The following is a 13,617-nucleotide window of genomic DNA, read 5'->3' as shown; positions in this document are numbered from 1 at the left end:
TAAGCTTGATGTTTGTTTTACTTCATGCCTTTCTAATTAAATTTAGTCTGCCAAGAAATAGTGCAGCCTTCTCATGCTGTTTGTTCTCAATTAACTTGATCTTTCTGGGGGCTCATTGTACTCGCTCTCCTTGTCCTTTGTCTCGTCTGTTTACCCTGTAATAGTCCAGGGGCTGTGTTTTTATACAGTGCCTATCACAGTCGGGACTGCAGTCTTAATTATCTGAAAGACACTATCAGAATAAGTTCATTAAATAATAACTTTCTTCTTTCTATTTTGTCTGATGCACATCATCCTCTGCCTACCCTGACAATTATCTTAGTCATTTATTTACTTGTGGATTATTTTTTTCCTTCTTAAATCTGCATCTGGCGTTTTTTTTTTTTTTTTTTTTTTATCCATTTGATATTTAGTTTCCCAAGCTAGTTAGCAAAGTCACTTTAATTTCTTTTGTGCCAAATCAAGGCCTGTTCTGCTCGTCCTCATGCCAAACCACAGATAATTCATACCACAGAGAATTCCAAGTGCAAGTGTATGAGAAGGAGGAAGGGTGGTGGAGGGAGGGATTGCTTGCCCTTGTTCATGAACAGCACGAGCACCAGCACAGGTGTGATCAGCATGCTCCTGCAAGACTCAAGATGCTACCGGGAAGCTTCCTTCACACTCACAACCAATCTCTGGGGGACCAAGGGTTTGACTGTCCCCTGAGGGAGTGGGAAACTGATTCCAGTCCTTCTGTCTTTTGGGTGGTTCTGGCCCTGTGGCCATTTGCTCAGCGTATGGTTAGCTGTTAGTGACAGCCAGCAGTGAGAATGCCCTTAGCTGGATGACAGTGCTCACCTGGACACTCAAGGCTCTGGTACTGATTTCCATTGAAACTCCATTGTTCATTTTTGGGAAAGAAGCAGTGAGCTGCTGGAGCACCGTGCGTCTGCAGGGGGCTGCTCATCCCTGCTGGCTCTGAGCGGAAGACAGATCTTGCATTGGCACATGGTGAGCATCTTGATGCTTTCTCGGCTGGAGCTTTCATTCTCAATACTTTGTCCAAAACATTTCAAGTGCCAAACAAGCTCATCAGGAATTTATTATTGATATTGCTAGTTTTATGCAAGGCCTGGGGCTCTTGGTCATGGAGCAGTTCCAGAGGGTGGGACAGCAGTTTTTCCAAAGCCATATTACTAAATCTGTGATTACCCTCCTGCACAGCTGTGCTTGCCAAAATACCACGCATCTGCACCCTGTGCACCTCTGTTTTCCTGTTTTTCTGCATAATTCCCTCCTCCACAGGGCATTTGGTGTGGAAGCTTTGGGAAGGGCTCAGAGATTGTGTCATTCTCCTCCTCTGTTCTGCTCTCTGGCATCAGCAGGCATGGCTTGCCTCCACCTTCCCGCTTTGCTGCAACCATGGCCACATGGCTCTGCAGCCCCGTTTTGGAGAGGGGCTGTAGCTGCTCATATGTGCTCCTTAGTATATATTTTCCTGTTAGTGTTCATAAAAGACTTTCTCACATAACTCGGATGAAAAACTCTCTTGTGCTGAGCTGAGCCCTGCCTTATGCTGCAGAACACGTTGGAGTAAATGCATATTTAAAGGATACAGACATTGTGGGTAAGTCGCAGGTACAGATTCCTGGGTTCTGCAGCAGCTCATTTACTCCTTTTTCATCCCCAGCTTTTGAAAGCTGTTTATTACGCACACTTCTCTATTTTGTTTCTTACAAAACACAGCAAAAAATTAAAGCAAAACCAAAAATTGTGTTGAATCATAAATGGTCACTGCTAACTGAGCTCTGCGCAGGATAGCCGAAAGAGCTAAAGTTTTGTTTGGTTTCAGAAATCCGCCTCTGTTACGTGAATTAAAATAAATCTTTTGAAGATGTGTGCTCTGACGTTAAATTGCTTAAACTGATTAACTGAAGCCAGGCAAGGAGCTGTTTTTTTTTCTCCCTGAAAAGGAAGGCTGAATGAATTTATTAAAATGGTAATCATAAAGCAAGCCTGGGTGTCCCTGTGGCGAGATACAATTAAAGTTAAAACTTCCCAGTGTAGCAAGTTTTTTAAATGCCTAGTTTTACATCTTGACTGTAGGGAGAGGAGTTTCCACTGTACATCTAAGACATTGTTCTGCAGCCTTTGCAAGTTGCTGGGTTCAGCTGCGAAGATTTTAAAAGCTGCTTTTGTTGGCAGCCTAGGACACATCCGTGACCTTATTAAAGTGGAAGTGAAAGCTCTCTCTCTCTCTTTTTTTTTTTTTTTTTTTTTTTTTTTTTTTTTGCAACAGTAAATCTACTAATTTTACAGTCAGTTGAACAGCAATAGATTAATTTGTTTAAAGTCTGCATTCACAAAGAAAACGTGAACTTCGCTGCCTTGAATACCCGAAACTACAGTGCGATATTTAAAGGGTAGAAACTATTACAACTTGCCCTAGAATGGTCCAAGCAGTTCCCTGTCACCTGCTTCTCAGCACAGGTGCTGACCTCCCCGTCTATTCTATCCCTCCTGACAGACTAGCAGCGAGGCTGGGTCTTTGTGTGCAACAGAGAGCGCTTTTCCAAGGACTGGGCCAGTTTTCTTCAGCAACCACAGGAAGCAGAATAAAGAAAAGGTTAAGGGCCACCACAAGGGTCAGAATGGGTTAAATTTAGTTAACATCAGAGGTTATAGCTTTTAACAAGAGCATGAAGGAAACTTATTCGAAGATGCAATTTGTTTCTTCTTTGTCAACCATTATTTTTTTTTACTCTATTGATGGTGACAGCTTAACAAAGTTTTTATATGCCCGGGTTTTCATCCTTTAGAGGATAAAGAACTGTGATGCAAAAAAGAGATGCAGGTGGAAGACTTTATAAAGCCTCCATGATTTTCAAATTGAGGGTTGAAAGTAGGCTCCCTGCCTGGCTAAGTCAAAAATAATTTGTAAATGTTAAAAAAAATGCACATTACGGACAGAGGAGCTGCTGCCTTTTTTTTTTTTTTTTTTCCTTCAATGTAACTTGCCAAGAATAAGTGTTTTATAAGAACCACAAAAAAGGACTGTTTTTTTTTTTTTTTTTTTTTTTTTTTCCCAAGGTTATCTTATTTGCTTTTTTATCTCCCTCTAAAGATGATAAAAGTCAAATGCTCTTTAGAACAGTCTCGATCATCTCCCTTCAAGATATTTTAGTGTATAGCACATCATGATAGTTCTTTGAGTTTTGTGGGTGTTTTTTTTTCTCCAGTTCAGTAAACAAGCACAAACTACAAAACGCACTTGGTGGATAGCTCCTTCAGGAAGTCCTCGTTCAGCTTCCTGGAATACAAACAGGAGGAAAGTTGAAATCTTTCTGAAAACTGTGGAAGAAAAATAGATAGAATAAGTGCAGTAGGGTGTTTCACATGTTTACACATAATAGCTTATCTTCTGCCAATCTATCTTTTCTTCAAAATTAATTCATAAGTTCACTGGAATTTTTTGTTTTATCTTGCTACAAAGTAAAGAACTGAGATCTGAAGACAGAATATAATTAAATCTGATAAGAATTCTTAAGTACAAACTATTATTTTTTCTTTTTATTTGTAACATGTTAGTCTAAGGGAAAAAAGCTTATGCGTCATATCTGCCTGTCCATCTGTTTTTCTACAAGTTCACTCAGTACGGTTTTAATCTCTCCAACTCTCCTGCCCAGTTTGCTGAAGAGATGGTGGCCCCTCAAAGCTAGTGTACAGTTATAACTATAAATATACATTTCTAACAAGTTTTGTGAAAACTGATGATTAAACAGAGGAAAGACGCTCAAACTAGCACCTTGTTCATCCATTTGACCAGGCGGAGTGTGTATATGGACTGCCCAGTTATCCCACAGGGCTCCGCAGAACTATTTAGGCTGGAAGGGACCTCTGGAGGTCTCCTGGTCTGAGCCAGCTCTCGTCAGATCAAACAGAGTCCAAGAGAGCCCCTTGCCTTGCTGGCTGGCCAGAGGGCTGTGTAGGGGATATGACGGGATGAGAGAGTGCTGCTGTGGGGGATTTAGAGACAGGAGAAGGAACTGCTGGAACCAGGACATTTCGAGGACAAGGGAGAGGGGACATGCTGGGGTGTATCGATATTTTTTACGATGTTCAGTATTGTGTGGTTTATTGTCAGAGCTAGGAGGAACAGTGGGAATTGTTACAGTGGGAACTGAGAGACAACATTCAGTATAGGTTGAATTATTCTGGAGAAAGTCTGCTCAGCTCACAGACACTGGTACTTATACTAGCATGACACCAGTGGGTGGTGTTTGGTCCCAAAGGAGTACTTTGGAGGCATACTGTACAGACTAGCAAAGGAATAGGGAAGGAGAGAAGAAGGGGAGTAGGGGCCCTCTCTATCCCCAAAGCTGGGGATGAGGACATGATCTGGCTCAGGTGGCTGAGGCCTATGTACCTTCTCTCTTTGGTCCACCCATGAACAAGGCCACCCTCCACTGAGGAGGTGACTTCCTTGTGACCTGCCTGCAGCAAACAAAACAAAATGAAACAAAACAAAACAACAACATCAATCAATCAAACAAACAAAAAACAAACAAGAAAAGGTATGACTTGCAACAACCCAGAAAAACTGGCCTGGAAAAACACAAGAACTCCCACTTACTATTCTGCTCATGAGCTGCGGCCCAAACTCAGCTGTGAGAAGAATAAGAACATCTTTTAAAAAATGTAAAAATGCCATATTTTTTTTTTTTCCTTCTGAGGTTCTCCTCCAGGCTTTAAAGCAATCATTTCAAAAGCTGCATGAAAACAGCAGGCATCAGATGGCCCAGGGTGTGAGGAAGCTTGGAGAGGAGAACTACAAAGAAAGTTGTGTGGGTGGAGGCTGCAGACACACCAAAGCAAGGTTATTTGCTCATTGAGAGTCACCGATCGTGACTTTTTATTAATGCTGGAGCAGCAGGGAGGAAGAGTTAGTGTGGCCCAAAGAGCTCTGATCCATACAGCCTAAATTTCCCCTACATGCTTTGCCTCGTGTTCATGTTGGCTGGGTGACTTTGGCTTGGGGGTGAGGGGACGTGAGCTTTGGTTGTGGTTCTGCCACTGCCGTGGCCTGTGGGCTTGCATAAACCATTTCATCTCCGTGCCTCTCCTCTCATCTTTTCACCCACTTAAAATCTCTTTGTTGCAGGGTCTTTCCCTAATTACATGTCTGCACCATGCCGAGCACAACGGAGCTGTGCTCTCAGGTTAGGTGCTGCTATAATCTAAACGAACAATAAAGAAATACTGCGCTGAGCACTTCACCAGGGCTCTCCTGTTATCTCAGGGCTGGCAGCCTTAATAAAATAAAAGTCCTTCAAAAGATTGAGGGTTCTTTCTTGATGCTCAATTGCTTGCTTTTTGTGTAGCATCTGGAACATGGAAAACTATCAATTATGATACCTGGCTTGTCAGAAAATAATGATTTACAGTATTTTATTCTTTCTGAATATTGGAACCAGGTTTTTTCTTCCTGAAATGTCAGTGCTAGCTTCAACACTTCACTGTGCATTATTTTCTGTCAAACTGAATTCTAAAACAACTTGCAGCTTTGTATCTTACTTATTTTGATATGTTTTCCTTAACCTCATGTGTCTGAAATTAGGGACAAAGCCTCCTTCTGCTTTCATTATGCATAATGAGGATGCTCGTTTACCACGTCCATCCAAGATGTCAACATCTTAAAAAATAAAATAAAATAAAAACAAACTATATCCTAGGGAAAAAAAAAAAAAAAAAAAAAAAAGTTGTCATCCTTCAACAACACAGTATTCATACTGATCCACGCCTTCCTTTACAGCACCTTCTGTCCCAACCAGAACTCAGACTGGATTCTTCTAGGAGATACATACGGAAAACTCATCATCCAGAGTTTTGCATTTTACGCATTCCTACAATTCTATGTCTTTTGTCTTTATATCAGATTTACTCTCAGCAGGCATATCCAACAAACCTCTCACAGCTATGCCAAATCTCAGTGTCCTGTGTAAATTGAGTGTTCCCAGACTTGGTACTTTGGTGACTTCCAGAACCCACAGTGTGTTGTCAACTTCTTGTTTAATTCCAACAATTTTCGTCCTCTTCCATTCTGTCCTCCCTCCACATGCACTAGGGTTATAGGAATAAGGATTTTAGCTCCAGGAGGGACAGCTGTCTGAGAGAATTTACTACTTTGTGATAGAAATGTAGAATCACAGCTTCAGTCAAGTTGGAATGGACCTCAGGGGGTCATCTACTCCAATGGCATATCCAGAATTTTGCATTATGACCTCAGCTTGGATGAAAAACCCTTATCTTCCTGTGAATAACTTCAGAAATCAGCAGGACTGTAATGATTTTCAGGTTCTGCTCTTTTACATTCTGATGCAGGATTGGGGATTTTATATTTACATTTTCTTCAAGCAATTACAGTCCTAACAAGCTCAGTCCATTTGAAATTCAAAGAACTATTACATATTCGAGTGGCAGTCTAAGAATTTATTTGTTAGTAATTTTAAAACACTATAATTGTGCTGAGACATCTTTCCATTCTAAGCAATTTTAGTATTTATTTGGATTTATATGCCAGTTATATTTACATGGTATCAGACCATAAGTTATTTACGTAAATTAAACACAGATGCTGGAACCACAATAAATGAATCGTATTTTTTTCCATCAAGAGCAGCAGGAGGTAATGGTTTCTGATGAGAAATTCAGAAACCAGCTCTGCATGAGCACATAGAATTCTACTCAGAAAGGAACCAAATTATTCCCACATTCACTCTGATCAGGTAACTCAGAAGTGTAAGTAGTATTAGAGAGACTGAATAGGATTTGTTCATACTGCAAAAGCTAAGATGCATTCAATCTATCTAAGTTTGTCAAAAAGCGTTCTGCAAAATGTTCTAATGAGAACTTTGGTAAGAGTTATTGAACATAACACCATCTTAGAAAAAATAACGCACTGATCTGCAGCTCTGTAGTGTTTTTCCATGTTCAGAGTAGTATGAAATTTGTGCCTGGTCCTAACAAGTAAGGCGGTTAGCATACCTGCAGGAACTCAACCTTCTTGTTTGTCTACTTGTTTAGAAGGAAACAGAACAACAGAGGTGGAATATTTTTTAACATCCAAATCTCATAGCCATTCATCTCAACCAATATGTTTCAACGTGCTGTTGAAAAAGATAAGAGTTATTGTTAGCTGTTTCATGTCTGTGTGAAAATGAAGTGGAAAAATTGCAGTATCTTTTATTAAAAGGCCAAAAAAGGGGGAAAAATAAAATAGGCCTAGAACCAGGCCAGTTTGTGCTTTATTTAGTAGTTATTTTTCCATTAGCTCACCCTGCTTTTGTAAACTTTGAAGAGGAATGTTGGGTTATAACAGTAACATTTGCTTTGCTTTTACAGTTACATATGTGGGTAATGAAAAACAACTGTATTTTGTAAGCTTGAAATATAATTAACTGATGCTCTAAAAGGTAAATGGTTTCTTCTAATTATGTCTAAAAACATTCATAAGCTAAGCGAAGTGATTTATATAGAGTAACTCCAACAAATGTCTAAGTAAGTATATAGAGGCTGTCCCACTGTTTCATTGTATTATTTTTATAAGTATTTATTGTAGACCCTTTGGAAAATTTTCGTTTTAATGAAAATTGAATTTTGGAAAAAATGTAGCATTTCACTGAAGCCAAAGGCTTTACTGTGGGATCTTGGCTCAAGAGGATTGAAAGGCAGGTCCAAGTCTTCTCTGCATTAACTTCATATCAAAATTTGTCATCTCACATCACTCCAGATCCTAGTTTTCCACATTCCCATACAGGCCTCCCCATCCATTTATAAAATGACCACAGGACAGACAGGAAAAAAACATGCAAAATTTCCAAATCTTGATATTTTCAATGAAATTAAGTTATTGGCTTTTCATAGGCAGTCAAGATATATATATATTTTTTTTTCTTAGTGAACAAAGCTACTGATATTTCCCTTGGCTTTTTAGAAAGAGTTCATTAACTTATAGCCCTGCATGCTTGTACCTGGACATGCCCTGAGGTAGTTCCTACCTTCATTGCCCTCCCCAGGCTGGGTTTTCTAGGCACAGTGCATTTCACAAAGTGCACAAATTACTGGTGTTAGTAAGCTGTGCCTCAGCAGGTAAGCTGAGCCCAGGAAAGGATCCCGGTGGGCATTCAGGCTGCCAATACCCGGGTTGAAACGTGCTTTGCTTGGAACACAGCTCACTGGGACGAGAGGGGCAGAATATTCCGCAGGCAGAAGGCATCCTCTCAAAAACAACGAAAAGCTGTTCAGTTTTAAATAGAGGCTTTCCACAAAAACAGTTTCAGTGGAAAAAATCTGGGCAAAGCTGTAAATAATGAGCGCTGCTCAAGTTAGCCAGTTACAAGGGCAGAACAACACCGTTCGTTTGCCAGGTAAAAAAGCCCTTACCTTTATTGAAGCATCTATGGGCTGGGAATGCCTTCTTTACACTGAACAAGTCTTTGGGTGGTGGTAGATCAGCTGCTAAAATTGCATAACGCCATTTGCATAATCACTCCCGTACCAGTAACTACCTGGTAACTCTGCAGGTGCAGTGGTAGTTTTGCTGAATGCAGAAAAGAAGAATTTCGGAACCCGCTTTTCCTCCCCTCTTGGCTTCGTGTTGATACGGAAAGGTCCTGTTCTCTGGGGGCAGGCACGCGGGGATGCGCACTTCAACAACGGGGTCACGGGCCACGTTCATTATATGCAAATTTGACAGAGCATTAATCTGCTAGGCGTTAACATAATATCAATCGGCGCGTCAGGGTGATTCTCATCTGATCTAAAACATTCCCCATGTAAGCAAAACAGTTGAGCCATGGGGAGAAATGATGAGCTCATCCATTCTGGATCTAACCATATCAAAATCAGCAAATAGGAACCAGAGCTGAACGAGACCTGATAGTGTCTGTAAAAAACAGTGCCTCACAGGCAGTTTATTCATTTAAATAACCAAATTAAACAAGATACTCCTAAATGCATCTTACTTAACTTGATTATTTAAATAAGCAGTCGTCTGCTATGAGTGGCAGAGATGAAGTTTTTCTTTAAATTTTTCTCCTTTTCATTTTTAACACTAGAACTGCTTCACATCCTGCCTATTTCATGTTACATCTCTGCTAGAGTGTCTTTATATAGGGACAGAAGTTTAAAGAAATTATAATACAAATACAATCTGAACTCTCAGTCTCCCCTAACTTTATACTAATCAGATAAAGGGAGCATTAACATCCCTATTTATACAATTATTTTAGCCACAGGAGAATCCATTTGTTGCTAGAAGAATACAGCTGAAATCTATCAAGATGAAAAGGCAAGGAAGGATATGATAAAAAAAAAGCTAAGTAAAAACCTTAGCAAGTTGAAATAACCCATTTTTTATTTGAGGTCGTTAAAAGTATTTTTGTCTTTTTGAGCAGGGAACACTTTTTATTATTCCTCATTAAACAGGGAATGCCTTTGGGATTACAGAGCATTACTTAAGGTCTGATACTGAAGGCGCGTGTGCGTAAGAGCTGCTCTACACATGGGGACTGTCCTACTGACTTTGAAAGGATAAAAGGCTGCAGAAAAGTTATATATGCAGTAGAGTACCAAAGAACTGGGGCTGTGGATGTGATCACTGTTAAGTATCTGTGTACTGTTGCTTGGAGCTTTGGATAATTATAGTTACAAGTCTTGTACTACAGTAAAATTAGTAGGAGCAAATCGTGTTTAATTGAGATGGGATGTTTTTCACAATGACCTTGTGTAGAGTCTCTTGCTTACAAAATGAGTCCTGTGCTCTGCAGTATCTGGAGAAGAGAGGACCCCTGTTTTTGAGACTGGTGTAATATATACCCCAGTAGATGCTCAGCTGAGGGCATTTCATTTTTCTGTGCTGCCATTTCCCCTCCCACATGTTATTTCGCTGGGGTAGCCAGCAGGCTCCCTGGTGAGCTTTCTTTGTACTTCACTTGATGTTCCTTCAGTGATGTTGGTCCTTGGGTTATGGTTATGGTGGTGTAAAAAAGGACTGTCCATCAACGGGGCCTCAGGCACTGGCTGTGCAGCTGCTTCCGACCGATGGGATAAACCTCAATGCAAAAGGCTCAAGTTAATGCAGTTTATTGTTTTGGACATGTCAAGATCTTATCACATTCACCCTGGCTCACCTCAGTGAAGAAACAGGGCAGGTCAAGGTAACTCTGTGCATCCAAACCCTCCTGTCCAGCCAAGGTCTGTAGGTGCTGCTGCCATACAAGCAAGTAAGAAAATATCCTGAGCCAAGAAAGAGTAGAAAAGGAACTGAGCAGTATTGCTACACAAATGCATTTTTCTTTTACTAGGTCAAAATATACCTAACATCATGTAATTGCATAGGTAGCAGTATGCAGCTGTGGCTATTATAACTGTTATCAGCTTCAGATTTCTGTCATATTTTGAATATATTTTTCCTCCAGCAATCAAAGATCCCATATGGGAGAAAAATAACATGGCAAGTTTATCTCAGTACAAAGTTATTCTGACTTCGTCTAATTGATTTAATGTAAATGTAAGAATATTACATCTTTTATTATGTTAAAATAACCTTCCCTCCTTCCCAACCCTCACACGCACACCTCTAGTACTGCTAGTTGTAGTAATTAGCTCAATGTGCTAATGAGAGTTTCCAGGGAAAATGCTGACAGGATTAATTAATGGGTGAATTTCACTTTAATAAATGTATAGGCAATTTTCTAAATGCAGATGGCACAGTCCACCCGGATAGGGGCTCTGCCTAGAGCTACTTAATATGGTAAGTGTCTGGGGAAAGTGGTTAATTTGTAAAATGCTTCATGATACTGATTAGAAGAGAAATAATGCTTATGTTTGCTTCCCGATGCATTATTCATTTCTCGACAATTTGAAAATGTGGCGTCCTTTTATATGCTCCCTGTTCCTAGCCCTGTCCATTGAATCACGAGGCAGGAACGAACGCGCGGTGCCATTAGAGCAGGTCCACACGTGTGCGCCCCGCACGCCTGCTCCTTCTGTTTATTGTGTGTCGTGAAAGTGAAGGACAGCAGCAGGACCCTCGCTTTGGTTGTAACACAAGCTAAGGAGCATGACATTAAAACATTGGGTCGCAAGCACCCATCCTGCCCTTGCATGTTGGATCCAAGCAGCACAGCTGGGCTGGGGAAGGAGGGCTGTGCCGTGCTGGGCTGGGCCATATCACTGACTCTAGAGGCAGTCAGAGTCTTGCAGTCCTGGAAAAGTGAAATGTTTGCTATTCTTTTCATGTTAGGCATCATAACATGATGGCTAGACTCAAAGCATTCACATAGCATGCATAAGAACTAGCGTATATCAGCAGCTTCTCCATAGCTCCTCCAGCAGCTCACCAACCCAAGCTCCTCCATAAACATGGTAGTTAATAACTTTTTTTTCTCATGCTGCATTCCCAATCTTAATAAAAGGACAGGAGAAAAAAAAATAAAAAATATAAAAAAAATAAAAAGTTCTTACATATGAAAAGATTCCAGGAGTTTGCAGTTTAGTTCCCTTCTGACAGAGTGATGGGAACTGTGCATGACATTTTTAACCCTGCATTTCTTTTTGCACAGAGATGCCGTTCTTTGAACAGAGATGCTCACACGCTCGTGCAGCTTCTCTTCCTGAAAGCTCAAGCCAGCTGTCAGCGGCCCAGCACCAGGTACTGATGGTGTGTGGAGCATCAGCTCCGGCTGGGGACCTGAAAGCAGAGACCAGTGCTCGGCATCTGTGACAGCGATCCTACAAGGAGGTGATGGGCACGTGAGTGGGTCTTAGGACAGTCTTGGGAGAGACTGACAGTGGCTAGTGGTGGGTGAACACTGGATGAACAGAGCAATTAGAGCTGTTCTTCCTTGTTGTACTTGTTTGTGTGCATTCTTGCACGTGTTTATATTTATATATCCATTCCTGCTTATATGCTCATGCTTAAATATAATTTTCCTTTTTTTTTTTTTTTTTTTTCCATTGGAAAAATGCCCATATTTCCAATGCAACCTTAAGCTGGAGGTTGCATTACCCTCTTTGTTTTTAACTTGATTTTTTTTTTTTTAATGTCATTTGCATCTGATCCATACCTGAGCTCACCTGTGCCTTTATATCTCTCATAAACTGTGGAAGTCGTTATCACAAGATAAGTAAAAAAAGTACCTTTCTGTTTCATTTAAAACTTCCGCACACCTAACTGGTCTTTGAGAAATAGCAAATAACCATTCTTCTTCATTGTTGTTTTTTCTAAATGCCGTTCATAATTTAACAGTTCACAGTATTCCCCTTCAATCATGCTGTCTGCAGACTTGAGTTTTGCAGTTACTTCCCCTAAAAAGTCCTTCCATTCCTTTACTCCCCTCCCCTCACTGTTTGTCAGCCCTAGCACGTGCTTTCAAGACAGGGGACCAGAACTGCGTGCAGTATTCAAGGTTTGAGTACATCTGTATTATGGCATAATGGTGTTTTCTATTTTGCTCTCTGTTCTTTTCCTAATAACTCCTGACATCCTATTTACCTTCTTGACCACCACTGAGTAATGAGCTGGTATTTCAGAGAGCTATTCAAAGATCTCTTCCCTAGTGATAATAGCTAATTTAGAGCCCATCACCGAGCATACATAGTTAGGATTGTTTCCCCCATGCACATTACTTAGCATTTATCGATGTTGAATTTCATCTTCCATTTCATCCTCAAAGTCACTCCAACAGCCTAAAATCCTCCTGCAGCTCCTCAGAGCCGGTTGTCATTGTTACTCCCCGACAATTCTGCAGCATCAGCAAACTTTTCCACCTTGCTATTCGCCCCTCATCCAAATCACTTATGAAGATGTTGGCCAGCACAGCTCCCCCGTGGTTATCTCCTTCATTGTGAAAAACGGTCTCAGCTTCTCCATCCTTTGTTTCATATCTTTTAACCACTTTGGATTAGTTATTAATCCTTAAAGGAGGATTTTTCGTGACAGCTCCATTTCCGCGACGGCCTTCATGAGGGGCCTGATTGAGAACTTTTTGGAAACTGGAAAAGAGGTAACAGCACAAAGCTCCTTGTGTGTGGAGGAAAAGGTCCTTATGAAGGCGGGCAAAGTTCCTACTGACCTTGTTGTAAGTGTGCTAAAACCTGAAGGTAAGATGCAAGCAAAGGTGACGTGAAATATCTAAGGCAGCTCTCTGGATTGAAAGACACCCCGGGAGAAGGTCTGTTCTCCAGGTGGCCAGAGAGGCTGGGGAATCCCAGTCCATGAAGAGCTTCAGACTCTGGCTGGAGAAGGAACTAAGAAACTTGATTCAGCTTTGATGTTGGTCCTGATTTGGGCAGAGGTTTGGATTACATGGACTAGTGCTCCAGAGGTCTCGTATCATACCAGTTTTTCTGTGATCCTATGCTTGTAAACACATACGAGGGACGTGTGTGTTTGTACACAGTGCTGTAGGCATTATGTCTAGACATAACTTCTGATTTATGAATAGAGTCCACTTTTGACGTTCAGCAGACAAACAAAGGAAATTTGTGCCTGTATTCCATGAAAACATTTGGATGGGTGGAAGAGAGCTGAGGTGTATTTCTATTGCATGTTCTGCTCATACAATGATTTTT

The 13,617-nt window shown here is 40.9% G+C and overlaps 1 long non-coding RNA gene across 1 annotated transcript; it reads left to right on the top strand.

Moving 5' to 3' along the window:
* Positions 1-560: 560 nt before the first annotated feature.
* On the top strand, positions 561-13,403 carry LOC118166575. The gene is made up of 4 exons (XR_004750586.1): positions 561-993; positions 6,662-6,778; positions 11,607-11,796; positions 12,986-13,403. It is a non-coding gene; the product is annotated as an uncharacterized LOC118166575 (long non-coding RNA).
* Positions 13,404-13,617: the final 214 nt, after the last annotated feature.

This window comes from Oxyura jamaicensis, chromosome 1 (genome assembly GCF_011077185.1).
Source record: "Oxyura jamaicensis isolate SHBP4307 breed ruddy duck chromosome 1, BPBGC_Ojam_1.0, whole genome shotgun sequence".
Classification (NCBI taxonomy): Eukaryota; Metazoa; Chordata; class Aves; order Anseriformes; family Anatidae; genus Oxyura; species Oxyura jamaicensis.
This window is presented reverse-complemented; position numbering and strand designations above follow the sequence as displayed.